The following is a 14,549-nucleotide window of genomic DNA, read 5'->3' as shown; positions in this document are numbered from 1 at the left end:
TACCACACTGTAATTTGAAATGTTAACCCGCTTTGTCATTAGCAGGTCCAGAGTGTGCCCTTTGCCCTTGGTGGGGCCACTCAGGTGCTGAGTAAGACCAAAGCTTCTGAGGACAGCGCCAAGCTCTTTAGAAGAAGACGAGGTTGAGCGGGGCGTGAAGGAAGGAAGGAACAGTCACTCACGTACGGGAAACTCCTACCAAGCAGTGGCCAGCCTATAGCACACTGGGATTCTGTGGTAATTGAACCAAGTTTAGCAGTTCCTTTCATCAGTTAATAACACAAGCAGGCTTTCCTATTTACCAATGTAGATAACAGGGGTTACAACAGTGACTCTGGTGGGTCTCGAACTCACAGCCTTTGAATGCCTTTGCAACTTTTGTCTGATTCCCCTTTTTCACAAAAGCAAAACAGTCATCCGAAAACGGTCTACATCAATCATTCCTTACCATCAAACTGAGAAACAAGGAGTGAAAAGAGTGCATTTACTCTGTTTATTCAGGGATACTGTTCAATCTATAATTGCAAAATAGCTCTTTCGGGTGATATGTTTTTCTGTACATGTAAACAACTGATTTGCTTGAAAGGCTATCATGAAAGCACTGCTGGGATTTACTAGACAGGCACTTTGACCAACTAAGCCACAGCGCCTCTAAAATGTTACTCCAACCTGTTTCAGGTAGATATTCAGCAAACAATGTTACCTCGTGGATTTTGCCTGCGATAGCTCTTCCAAAATAGCTTGTCGTCCCTGGGTGGGCTCAAACCACCAACCTCCCGGTTAACAGCCGAGCGCGCTGGCCAATTGCGCCACAGAGACATCCAGCCCAGTCAAAAAATATTTGCGACTCGACAAGCCGCAACATCTTTTTTTTTTAAAGCGAGCCAGCAACATTCGAAAGTTCAGCCCCTGTCCAATCAACTGTGTTTAATGGAGAGCGAGGGCATCAATCTTTCTACCTTTGAGCTAAATCCCCTGTACCAATGTAGCTATAAAAAAAAACTGGAAGTCTTTCAATCAATCGACTCTCGCCAATTTATTGCGCACTCAATATACTGCAGTTAATCTGGATATTGAGGAAAAATTGCAAGATAATGTTATTTGACATAATGCCGATGTATTTGCTTACTTTTTCAAGCACACTTGGCAATAAACCTCGTTCAGCAGTGCTTTTTATCAGATAGTAAAGCGCGCAGACGTTCCATTGTAAAAAACAAAAATGTTCTCTCAATATTAGCGACTCTAGTGGGACTCAACCCACAACCTTTGAAAGCCCTTGCAACTAATGCCTAGAAGTCCAACGCGCTATCCATTGCGCCACAGAGCCCATACATCCTTCCGTGATGCTCATTTCCACAAACGCAAAACACGGTTTTCATCCAAAATGGGTCTACGTCAGTCATTCCTTGCCAACAAACTGAGAATCAAAAAGTGAAAAGAGTGCAGTTAATCTGTGTGTGCAGGAATACTTTTCCATCTCTTATTCCAATTTGTAACAGCAGCGCATTTTCTGTCATTGTAAACAATTTGCACGCCTGAATGGACAACTGTAACCCTCTCCATAGCCCGGTATACGTTATATCTCAACAGGAACATCCATCTCCGTGACAATAAAACAGCAGAACCTTGGCCCATCTTCAAAGGACTCTTGGCCGCACACCTCCGACACCTCCACATGGCAGCAGAGCACCGGTTCATCACCCACCTCGTCCCCCACAACACCCTGATCCACCTTATACCCTCTGGAAACCTGGACATCATCTTCTGACCCCGGCATCACCCCCCCCCCAACCACGGCATCAACCCCCATCACTGAAGAAAGTTTGGAGAATGATGGTGTGTTTGATTTTCTGTAATTTTTTGTCTCTTCTCCCCCTGCCCTTGTGTATCCCATTCCCTTGCACTTGTGTGTGATGTTTGTCTGTACAATTATGTAAATATATGTAAATACTTGTAAGATGTTTTTGATAATAAAAGATAAAAAAAAAATTAAAATAATGGACAACTGAGTAGTAGTAGTAGGTTTGAAATGGGCCGGTAATTATTTAGCACTGTGGCATCAAGACTGCTCTTCTTTAAGAGAGGCTTAATGACCGCAGTTTTAAGGCTCTTGGGAATATTCCAGATCCAAGCAACATGTTGACTTTTTGAGTGATTGGAGCCAACAGACTGCTCACCGTAGACTTTAAAAATCTAGTAGGCAATGCATAAAGGCAGCATGTAGTGGAACTCAGACTTGTGGCGATCTCTTGGACAGTTTTGTCAGCCAAAAATGCAAAATGGGTTAACTCCAGTTGTCTAGCTGGCTGCGTGCTTGTTATCTGCAAATAATGGTATTTTTAATGTTCTGAACTGAGTCTTGCAAAGAAGACTGGAAACTCATTGCACCTGGAGAAATACAGAAACCATCAGACAAAGTAACATTTACCACACTGTAATTTGAAATGTTAACCCGCTTTGTCATTAGCAGGTCCAGAGTGTGCCCTTTGCCCTTGGTGGGGCCACTCAGGTGCTGAGTAAGACCAAAGCTTCTGAGGACAGCGCCAAGCTCTTTAGAAGAAGACGAGGTTGAGCGGGGCGTGAAGGAAGGAAGGAACAGTCACTCACGTACGGGAAACTCCTACCAAGCAGTGGCCAGCCTATAGCACACTGGGATTCTGTGGTAATTGAACCAAGTTTAGCAGTTCCTTTCATCAGTTAATAACACAAGCAGGCTTTCCTATTTACCAATGTAGATAACAGGGGTTACAACAGTGACTCTGGTGGGTCTCGAACTCACAGCCTTTGAATGCCTTTGCAACTTTTGTCTGATTCCCCTTTTTCACAAAAGCAAAACAGTCATCCGAAAACGGTCTACATCAATCATTCCTTACCATCAAACTGAGAAACAAGGAGTGAAAAGAGTGCATTTACTCTGTTTATTCAGGGATACTGTTCAATCTATAATTGCAAAATAGCTCTTTGGGGTGATATGTTTTTCTGTACATGTAAACAACTGATTTGCTTGAAAGGCTATCATGAAGGCACTGCTGGGATTTACTAGACAGGCACTTTGACCAACTAAGCCACAGCGCCTCTAAAATGTTACTCCAACCTGTTTCAGGTAGATATTCAGCAAACAATGTTACCTCGTGGATTTTGCCTGCGATAGCTCTTCCAAAATAGCTTGTCGTCCCTGGGTGGGCTCGAACCACCAACCTCCCGGTTAACAGCCGAGCGCGCTGGCCAATTGCACCACAGAGACATCCAGCCCAGTTGAAAAAATATTTGCGACTCGACAAGCCGCAACATCTTTTTTTTTTAAAGCGAGCCAGCAACATTCGAAAGTTCAGCCCCTGTCCAATCAACTGTGTTTAATGGAGAGCGAGGGCATCAATCTTTCTACCTTTGAGCTAAATCCCCTGTACCAATGTAGCTATAAAAAAAAACTGGAAGTCTTTCAATCAATCGACTCTCGCCAATTTATTGCGCACTCAATATACTGCAGTTAATCTGGATATTGAGGAAAAATTGCAAGATAATGTTATTTGACATAATGCCGATGTATTTGCTTACTTTTTCAAGCACACTTGGCAATAAACCTCGTTCAGCAGTGCTTTTTATCAGATAGTAAAGCGCGCAGACGTTCCATTGTAAAAAACAAAAATGTTCTCTCACCATTAGCGACTCTAGTGGGACTCAACCCACAACCTTTGAAAGCCCTTGCAACTAATGCCTAGAAGTCCAATGCGCTATCCATTGCGCCACAGAGCCCATACATCCTTGCGTGATGCTCATTTCCACAAACGCAAAACACGGTTTTCATCCAAAATGGGTCTACGTCAGTCATTCCTTGCCAACAAACTGAGAATCAAAAAGTGAAAAGAGTGCAGTTAATCTGTGTGTGCAGGGATACTTTTCCATCTCTTATTCCAATTTGTAACAGCAGCGCATTTTCTGTCATTGTAAACAATTGAATGGACAACTGTAACCCTCTCCATAGCCCGGTATACATTATATCTCAACAGGAACATCCATCTCCGTGACAATAAAACAGCAGAACCTTGGCCCATCTTCAAAGGACTCTTGGCCGCACACCTCCGACACCTCCACATGGCAGCAGAGCACCGGTTCATCACCCACCTCGTCCCCCACAACACCCTGATCCACCTTATACCCTCTGGAAACCTGGACATCATCTTCTGACCCCGGCATCACCCCCCCCAACCACGGCATCAACCCCCATCACTGAAGAAAGTTTGGAGAATGATGGTGTGTTTGATTTTCTGTAATTTTTTGTCTCTTCTCCCCCTGCCCTTGTGTATCCCATTCCCTTGCACTTGTGTGTGATGTTTGTCTGTACAATTATGTAAATATATGTAAATACTTGTAAGATGTTTTTGATAATAAAAGATAAAAAAAAAAAATAAAATAATGGACAACTGAGTAGTAGTAGTAGGTTTGAAATGGGCCGGTAATTATTTAGCACTGTGGCATCAAGACTGCTCTTCTTTAAGAGAGGCTTAATGACCGCAGTTTTAAGGCTCTTGGGAATATTCCAGATCCAAGCAACATGTTGACTTTTTGAGTGAGTGGAGCCAACAGACTGCTCACCGTAGACTTTAAAAATCTAGTAGGCAATGCATAAAGGCAGCATGTAGTGGAACTCAGACTTGTGGTGATCTCTTGGACAGTTTTGTCAGCCAAAAATGCAAAATGGGTTAACTCCAGTTGTCTAGCTGGCTGCGTGCTTGTTATCTGCAAATAATGGTATTTTTAATGTTCTGAACTGAGTCTTGCAAAGAAGACTGCAAACTCATTGCACCTGGAGAAATACAGAAACCATCAGACAAAGTAACATTTACCACACTGTAATTTGAAATGTTAACCCTTTAGGCGCCAGAGATTATGGATGAAATAAATGTATAAATAAAAAACTTCCTGAGATACAGAGAACTGAAGCCGGGGCACAGCTCTGGGTCGGCAGTGCCCCTGGAGGCCCGTAGAAGCTCTACACTCCAGTTGATTCTTGGATAAAAGGGCACCCAGCCGGTCTCGAACTCGCGTGAGGCGGAGCAGGGATCATCCACCCCGCACACGGCCAGACTTTGCCCGGCCAGGGAGCACCTTCTGCGGGTCGGAGGCTCCGGGTCGGAGCCCCTGGAGCCTGGAGTCCTCACCGGGCCCCGAACTCGGCTGCCGGAGGCAGTGCAGTGCCTCATGGATAAAAGGGCACCCAGCCGGTCTCGAACTCGCGTGAGGCGGAGCAGGGATCATCCACCCCGCACACGGCCAGACTTTGCCCGGCCAGGGAGCACTTTCTGCGGGTCGGAGGCTCCGGGTCGGAGCCCCTGGAGCCTGGAGCCCTCACCGGGCCCCGAACTCGGCTGCCGGAGGCAGTGCAGTGCCTCATGGATAAAAGGGCACCCAGCCGGTCTCGAACTCGCGTGAGGCGGAGCAGGGATCATCCACCCCGCACACGGCCAGACTTTGCCCGGCCAGGGAGCACCTTCTGCGGGTCGGAGGCTCCGGGTCGGAGCCCCTGGAGCCTGGAGCCCTCACCGGGCCCCGAACTCGGCTGCCGGAGGCAGTGCAGTGCCTCATGGATAAAAGGGCACCCAGCCGGTCGCGAACTTGCGTGAGGCGGAGCAGGGATCATCCACCCCGCACACGGCCAGACTTTGACCGGGGAAGGGCCACTCTGGCTGGGCATGGCCCCCACTGAGCACCCCCTGGAACCCCTGGAGCCCCCGGAGCACCTCCAGAGCCACCCCCCACTCTCCCCAGATTCTGCCCGGGGAAGGGCCACTCTGGCTGGGCATGGCCTCCGCCGAGCACCCCCTGGAACCCCTGGAGCACCTCCAGAGCCACCCCCCACTCTCCTCCAGACTCACCCCGGGGAAGGGCCACTCTGGCTGGGCATGGCCCCCACTGAGCACCCCCTGGAACCCCTGGAGCCCCCGGAGAACCTCCAGAGCCACTCCCCACTCTCCCCAGATTCTGCCCGGGGAAGGGCCACTCTGGCTGGGCATGGCCTCCGCTGATCACCCCCTGGAACCCCTGGAGCCCCCGGAGCACCTCCAGAGCCACCCCCCACTCTCCCCAGACTCTGCCCGGGGAAGGGACACTCTGGCCGGGCATGGCCTCCGCCGAACACCCCTGGAACCCCCAGAGCCCCTCCAGAGCTACCCCCCACTCTCCCCAGACTCACCCCGGGGAAGGGCCACTCTGGCTGGGCATGGCCTCCGCTGAGCACCCCCTGGAACCGCCGGAGGCCCTCTAGAGCCACCCCCCACTCCTCCAGACTCACCCCGGGGAAGGGCCACTCTGGCCGGGCATGGCCTCCGCTGAGCACCCCCTGGAACCCCCGGAGCCCACGGAGGACCTCCAGAACCACCCCCCACTCCTCCAGACTCTGCCCGGGGAAGGGCCACTCTGGCTGGGCATGGCCTCCGCTGATCACCCCCTGGAACCCCTGGAGCCCCCGGAGCACCTCCAGAGCCACCCCCCACTCTCCCCAGACTCTGCCCGGGGAAGGGACACTCTGGCCGGGCATGGCCTCCGCTGAGCACCCCCTGGAACCCCCGGAGCCCACGGAGGACCTCCAGAGCCACCCCCCACTCCTCCAGACTCTGCCCGGGGAAGGGCCACTCTGGCTGGGCATGGCCTCCGCTGATCACCCCCTGGAACCCCTGGAGCCCCCGGAGCACCTCCAGAGCCACCCCCCACTCTCCCCAGACTCTGCCCGGGGAAGGGACACTCTGGCCGGGCATGGCCTCCGCCGAACACCCCCTGGAACCCCCAGAGCCCCTCCAGAGCCACCCCCCACTCTCCCCAGACTCACCCCGGGGAAGGGCCACTCTGGCTGGGCATGGCCTCCGCTGAGCACCCCCTGGAACCGCCGGAGGCCCTCTAGAGCCACCCCCCACTCCTGCAGACTCACCCCGGGGAAGGGCCACTCTGGCCGGGCATGGCCTCCGCTGAGCACCCCCTGGAACCCCCGGAGCCCACGGAGGACCTCCAGAGCCACCCCCCACTCCTCCAGACTCTGCCCGGGGAAGGGCCACTCTGGCTGGGCATGGCCTCCGCTGATCACCCCCTGGAACCCCTGGAGCCCCCGGAGCACCTCCACAGCCACCCCCCACTCTCCCCAGACTCTGCCCGGGGAAGGGACACTCTGGCTGGGCATGGCCTCCGCTGATCACCCCCTGGAACCCACGGAGCACCTCCAGAGCCACCCGGCATTCCCCCAAACTCAGTCTGGGGACGGGCCACTCTTCCCCGGGTTGCAGGCTCTGGGACTCCGGGGATGACCACCGGGGACCAGGCTCTCCCTTCGTCCCCGGGTACCCACACTTAAGCACCCCCACACGGGCTACACACCCTTGGTTCAGCCCCCTGGAAGTCCGTGCCCTTGGTACTCTGACTGGAGTACCAAGGGAACGGCCCAGCACACCACAGAGGCTCGCGCCGGCCCTGGCCCACCTTTCGTCCCCGGGTACCCACACTTAAGCACCCCCACACGAGCTACACACCCTTGGTGCAGCCCTCTGGAAGTCCGTGCCCTTGGTACTCTGAGCCACTTTAAAAGATAAAAAGCACCAGGACCCCAAGGCCCTGGCTCCCCTGTCCCCTACACCACACTTGGAGGCAGGGCCCTTGCCCTCCACTGGCTGCCCCCGCGCCCAATGTACTCCATAACCGAAGAAGAGAGGGGGACCCGGAGGCCGGCCTACTAGGGTAACAGGTTTAATTTAGAGCCGGGGCTCTGGACCACAAATACCTACAACCCCGCAGTGCGCAGGAGCCTTCGAAGCTGGATGAAACCAGAACGGGGCCCTACGATGGCGGTGACCAGCCAGTTGATAGCAAAGTGAGCCCTGGACAGGCGCTGCATTTGACAAACTCAGAGACGAGGAAGAGACCGGAGTCCGACCAAATATATCATCTGGCGCTGTGTCCAGCGTGAGAGTGAGCCAGCTCAAATCAGGACCACAAATGCCTACAACCCCGCAGTGCGCAGGAGCCTTCGAAGCTGGATGAAACCAGAACGGGGCCCTACGATGGCGGTGACCAGCCAGTTGATAGCAAAGTGAGCCCTGGACAGGCGCTGCATTTGACAAACTCAGAGACGAGGAAGGGACCGGAGTCGGACAAAATATATCATCTGGCGCTGTGTCCAGCGTGAGGGTGAGCCAGCGCAAATCAGGACCACAAATGCCTACAACCCCGCAGTGCGCAGGAGCCTTCGAAGCTGGATGAAACCAGAACGGTGCCCTACGATGGCGGTGACCAGCCAGTTGATAGCAAAGTGAGCCCTGGACAGGCGCTGCATTTGACAAACTCAGAGACGAGGAAGGGACCGGAGTCCGACCAAATATATCATCTGGCGCTGTGTCCAGCGTGAGGGTGAGCCAGCGCAAATCAGGACCACAAATGCCTACAACCCCGCAGTGCGCAGGAGCCTTCGAAGCTGGATGAAACCAGAACGGGGCCCTACGATGGCGGTGACCAGCCAGTTGATAGCAAAGTGAGCCCTGGATAGGCGCTGCATTTGACAAACTCAGAGACGAGGAAGGGACCGGAGTCGGACCAAATATATCATCTGGCGCTGTGTCCAGCGTGAGGGTGAGCCAGCGCAAATCAGGACCACAAATGCCTACAACCCCGCAGTGCGCAGGAGCCTTCGAAGCTGGATGAAACCAGAACGGGGCCCTACGATGGCGGTAACCAGCCAGTTGATAGCAAAGTGAGCCCTGGACAGGCGCTGCATTTGACAAACTCAGAGACGAGGAAGGGACCGGAGTCCGACCAAATATATCATCTGGCGCTGTGTCCAGCGTGAGGGTGAGCCAGCGCAAATCAGGACCACAAATGCCTACAACCCCGCAGTGCGCAGGAGCCTTCGAAGCTGGATGAAACCAGAACGGGGCCCTTCGATGGCGGTGACCAGCCAGTTGATAGCAAAGTGAGCCCTGGACAGGCGCTGCATTTGACAAACTCAGAGACGAGGAAGGGACCGGAGTCGGACCAAATATATCATCTGGCGCTGTGTCCAGCGTGAGGGTGAGCCAGCGCAAATCAGGACCACAAATGCCTACAACCCCGCAGTGCGCAGGAGCCTTCGAAGCTGGATGAAACCAGAACGGGGCCCTACGATGGCGGTGACCAGCCAGTTGATAGCAAAGTGAGCCCTGGACAGGCGCTGCTTTTTACAAACTCAGAGACGAGGAAGGGACCGGAGTCGGACCAAAAATATGCGCCGGCCCTGCCCCCCGCCCCGCGCAGAGCCATCGGACACGTTGAGGCTGAAGGGGACTGGCGCAGAGCCCTTGGGCCCAGGGGCTAAGCGCAGCCATCATCCTTCAAGCCGCGCCTCCTGCTGCGCAGGGGTGAGTGACAGTGGGCCCGGACTGTGGTTCCGTCGGACGCGTTGAGGCTGAAGGAGACTGGCGCAGAGCCCCTGTAACAGGGGCTAAGCGCAGCCATCATCCTCCAAGCCGCGCGTCCTTAAGTGCGGGGGTGAGTGACAGTGGGCCTGGACTGTTGTTCCACCGGACGCGTTGAGGCTGAAGGGGACTGGTGCAGAGCCCCTGTGCCAGGGGCTAAGCGCAGCCATCATCCTCCAAGCCGCGCGTCTTTCTGCGCAGGGGTGAGTGACAGTGGACCCGGACTGTGTTCCCACCGGACGCGTTGAGGCTGAAGGGGACTGGCTCAGAGCCCCTGGCACAGGGGCTAAGCACAGCCATCATCCTTCAAGCCGCGCGTCCTTCAGTGCGGGGGTGAGTGACAGAGGGCCTGGACTGTTGTTCCACCGGACGCGTTGAGGCTGAAGGGGACTGGTGCAGAGCCCTTGGGCCCAGGGGCTAAGCGCAGCCATCATCCTTCAAGCCGCGCCTCCTGCTGCGCAGGGGTGAGTGACAGTGGGCCCGGACTGTGGTTCCGTCGGACGCGTTGAGGCTGAAGGAGACTGGCGCAGAGCCCCTGTAACAGGGGCTAAGCGCAGCCATCATCCTCCAAGCCGCGCGTCCTTAAGTGCGGGGGTGAGTGACAGTGGGCCTGGACTGTTGTTCCACCGGACGCGTTGAGGCTGAAGGGGACTGGTGCAGAGCCCCTGTGCCAGGGGCTAAGCGCAGCCATCATCCTCCAAGCCGCGCGTCTTTCTGCGCAGGGGTGAGTGACAGTGGACCCGGACTGTGTTCCCACCGGACGCGTTGAGGCTGAAGGGGACTGGCTCAGAGCCCCTGGCACAGGGGCTAAGCACAGCCATCATCCTTCAAGCCGCGCGTCCTTCAGTGCGGGGGTGAGTGACAGAGGGCCTGGACTGTTGTTCCACCGGACGCGTTGAGGCTGAAGGGGACTGGTGCAGAGCCCCTGTGCCAGGGGCTAAGCGCAGCCATCATCCTCCAAGCCGCGCGTCCTTCTGCGCAGGGGTGAGTGACAATGGACCCGGACTGTGGTTCCGTCGGACGCGTTGAGGCTGAAGGAGACTGGCGCAGAGCCCCTGTAACAGGGGCTAAGCGCAGCCATCATCCTCCAAGCCGCGCGTTCTTCAGTGCGGGGGTGAGTGACAGTGGGCCTGGACTGTTGTTCCACCGGACGCGTTGAGGCTGAAGGGGACTGGTGCAGAGCCCCTGTGCCAGGGGCTAAGCGCAGCCATCATCCTCCAAGCCGCGCGTCCTTCTGCGCAGGGGTGAGTGACAGTGGACCCGGACTGTGTTCCCACCGGACGCGTTGAGGCTGAAGGGGACTGGCTCAGAGCCCCTGGCACAGGGGCTAAGCACAGCCATCATCCTTCAAGCCGCGCGTCCTTCAGTGCGGGGGTGAGTGACGGTCCCATCTCCGGAGACAAGGGGCCAGGCGCAGGGGAAGCCAGTCAGACTGACGCCCCGCGCCTGGTGGGACCTCTGTCTCGGCCTCGCTTCCAACGTGTCCGGCGTGAGGTTAGCCGGAGCAAACCACAGCCGCAAAATGTAAACAAACCCGCAGTGCGCAGGAGCCTTCGAAGCTGGATAAAACCAGAACGGGGCCCTACGATGGCGGGTCTTGAGTGCCAATAGACCAAGCTCCTTGTCTGGTATACATAGAACCATGATTTGTACCATTTTCATGGTTGATTCATGGATGATCCCTGCTCCGCCTCACGCGAGTTCGAGACCGGCTGGGTGTCCTTTTATCCATGAGGCACTGCACTGCCTCCGGCAGCCGAGTTCGGGGCCCGGTGAGGGCTCCAGGCTCCAGGGGCTCCGACCCGGAGCCTCCGACCCGCAGAAGGTGCTCCCTGGCCGGGCAAAGTCTGGCCGTGTGCGGGGTGGATGGCCCTGGGTCTGGGCGGCGCTAAGATCACGGAGCGGGTCACCTCCGCGTACAGCCCGTGGTCAGCGTGACACTGTGCTCTGCCCCGAGCAATCAGAGCAAACAGGAAGCTTCTGGAAGTGCCCGGGAGTCTGGTAAAATCAAGCCGAAAATAGACCCTCTCATGCCGGGTCTGAGCGGCGCTTAGAGCGCGGAGGAGCGCGGGAGCGCGGTGCTCCATTCAGAGGCTCCGTGATTCGCCTTACAACCAGCGGTCACCTCCGCGTACAGCCCGTGGTCAGCGTGACACTGTGCTCTGCCCCGAGCAATCAGAGCAAACAGGAAGCTTCTGGAAGTGCCCGGGAGTCTGGTAAAATCAAGCCGAAAATAGACCCTCTCATGCCGGGTCTGAGCGGCGCTTAGAGCGCGGAGGAGCGCGGGAGCGCGGTGCTCCATTCAGAGGCTCCGTGATTCGCCTTACAACCAGCGGTCACCTCCGCGTACAGCCCGTGGTCAGCGTGACACTGTGCTCTGCCCCGAGCAATCAGAGCAAACAGGAAGCTTCTGGAAGTGCCCGGGAGTCTGGTAAAATCAAGCCGAAAATAGACCCTCTCATGCCGGGTCTGAGCGGCACTTAGAGCGCGGAGGAGCGCGGGAGCGCGGTGCTCCATTCAGAGGCTCCGTGATTCGCCTTACAACCAGCGGTCACCTACGCGTACAGCCCGTGGTCAGCGTGACACTGTGCTCTGCCCCGAGCAATCAGAGCAAACAGGAAGCTTCTGGAAGTGCCCGGGAGTCTGGTAAAATCAAGCCGAAAATAGACCCTCTCATGCCGGGTCTGAGCGGCGCTTAGAGCGCGGAGGAGCGCGGGAGCGCGGGAGCGCGGTGCTCCATTCAGAGGCTCCGTGATCCGACGCTCACCTCCGCACCTCCGAACCATGACTTGACATTACGGCTGTGAAGGAGCCCTGGAAGCTGGATAAAACCAGAACGGGGCCCATCCATCGCGGTTCTCGTGTGCCCGTCAAACGAGCTCCTTGCCCAGTAGCCGCACAACCAGGAAATGTACCTGTTTCGATTGCGAAAAACGTCATTCTCAAAAACCGCCCATCAATAATGTTCTGAATGTAAACCTTTAAAGGTTTGTGTGGGCCTGGAGTGGATTTGGTGTATATGATGTGTGAGTTGACAATACTTATGCTTATAATGGCATTGAATATGCGATGATACCATTTCCGGGACCTGTGTGGAAAGAGGTATGTCTTCATCCTCTGGTCAGCAGTGTCCACTCCACCCATGTAGGCGTTGTACTGGTCGACACATACAGGTCTTTTGATGTCACGGAAGCCAGTGTCATCTGTCTTGGACCGGATCCTCCTCTGAACACAATCATTTCCATGGACTGTGGACAACATGGTGAGACGTTTAGTATCGTGCCAAGCACAAGCCAGGAGTTTTCCCTTTCTGCAAAAAACTGGGTCATCTCCTTTTTTCAGCTGTAAGACACTTTTACCAAGGCATTTTGGCATCCCCAACCTGGTAATCCTTACCGTCCCACACAGTCCAGTTTCCAAATCTGCTAATTCATTTGCAATTACAGGCGAGGTATAGTAACTGTCCATGTAAATCTCGTGTCCTTTGCCCGTAAAGGGAGAAACCAACTCACGGACAACTGCGTGTGTTGCACTGATGTTGCTTGCATTATTTTTGTACTGTCCAGTGTGCATTGACCAGCGCAAAACATACCCTGAACAGCTTTCACTCAGGGCATACACTCTATAGCCATATTTGTCAGGTTTATTCGGAGAGTAACATTTTAGTGAAGATCTCCCCTTAAAAGCTATTGTCATTTCATCTAAAGAAAGCTCCTTGATTGGACTGTAAACTGCTGCAAATTTGGGAATAATCAAATCTATTATTGGGCGGACTTTGAACAGTTTATCGTGCCCGGGCTCGCCTGTTCTCACATAATCATTATTGTTGACAAAATGAAAGAACGAAAGAATGATTTCAAATCTGTTTCTTGACATTACATTTCCAAATCCAGGCGTTTGTGTAAGCCAAAATGTTCCCCAGTAATCCTCGATTTCAGGTTTCTCAACAAGGCCCATGGAGAGATGCAAAGCGAAGAAAGCTTTCATTTCGGTGACTGATACATCATACCACTCAAGAAATCTTGAATGTGGCTTCAGAATCATAGGTGCCATACACTGATGTGAATATCTATTTGTCTCATCAGTAATGAAAGTCCAAAACTGATCGGTCAGAAAGAGTGACAGAATATCAAATGGATTAGCATCCGTCAGATCCATCTCTCCTGTGTAGCCAACTGGGTCTTCAAAAGGTTTGATCCATGCCTCAAATACCTCGACCTCTCTCAGCATGTCCCAGCTCTCATCCACCGGGCAAGTTTTACTGCAGCCACTGGTTCCACTGGTTCCTCGCCTCCGTCTGTCCTTTGCACCTGTCCGTTGTTTCGAAGTCCCTTCATCTCCACTTGGAAATCCATCGTCACTCTCGGGGAGATAATACCCTTCAGAGTCAGAATCTGCTGTAAATTGCATGCCACGTGTACTTCCTCCAGCCATTTTTTTCCTTACCGGATCTGCCCTAGATAATACCTGGCTAATAAGAGGAAGTTGCACCGAACCGACCAATGACTGAAGTGATTCATTTTCTACTATTATTTCATTAATTTCCTTGTACGGTAAAGTTGCATTTCTGCGACTTTGGCGCTTAAAGGGTTAACCCGCTTTGTCATTAGCAGGTCCAGAGTGTGCCCTTTGCCCTTGGTGGGGCCACTCAGGTGCTGAGTAAGACCAAAGCTTCTGAGGACAGCACCAAGCTCTTTAGAAGAAGACGAGGTTGAGCGGGGCGTGAAGGAAGGAAGGAACAGTCACTCACGTACGGGAAACTCCTACCAAGCAGTGGCCAGCCTATAGCACACTGGGATTCTGTGGTAATTGAACCAAGTTTAGCAGTTCCTTTCATCAGTTAATAACACAAGCAGGCTTTCCTATTTACCAATGTAGATAACAGGGGTTACAACAGTGACTCTGGTGGGTCTCGAACTCACAGCCTTTGAATGCCTTTGCAACTTTTGTCTGATTCCCCTTTTTCACAAAAGCAAAACAGTCATCCGAAAACGGTCTACATCAATCATTCCTTACCATCAAACTGAGAAACAAGGAGTGAAAAGAGTGCATTTGCTCTGTTTATTCAGGGATACTGTTCAATCTCTAATTGCAAAATAGCTCTTTCGGGTGATATGTTTT

This window comes from Eucyclogobius newberryi, unplaced genomic scaffold (genome assembly GCF_026437365.1).
Source record: "Eucyclogobius newberryi isolate DKJ021-1_F unplaced genomic scaffold, fEucNew1.0.hap1 SCAF_41, whole genome shotgun sequence".
Lineage (NCBI taxonomy): Eukaryota > Metazoa > Chordata > Actinopteri > Gobiiformes > Gobiidae > Eucyclogobius > Eucyclogobius newberryi.
This window is presented reverse-complemented; position numbering follows the sequence as displayed.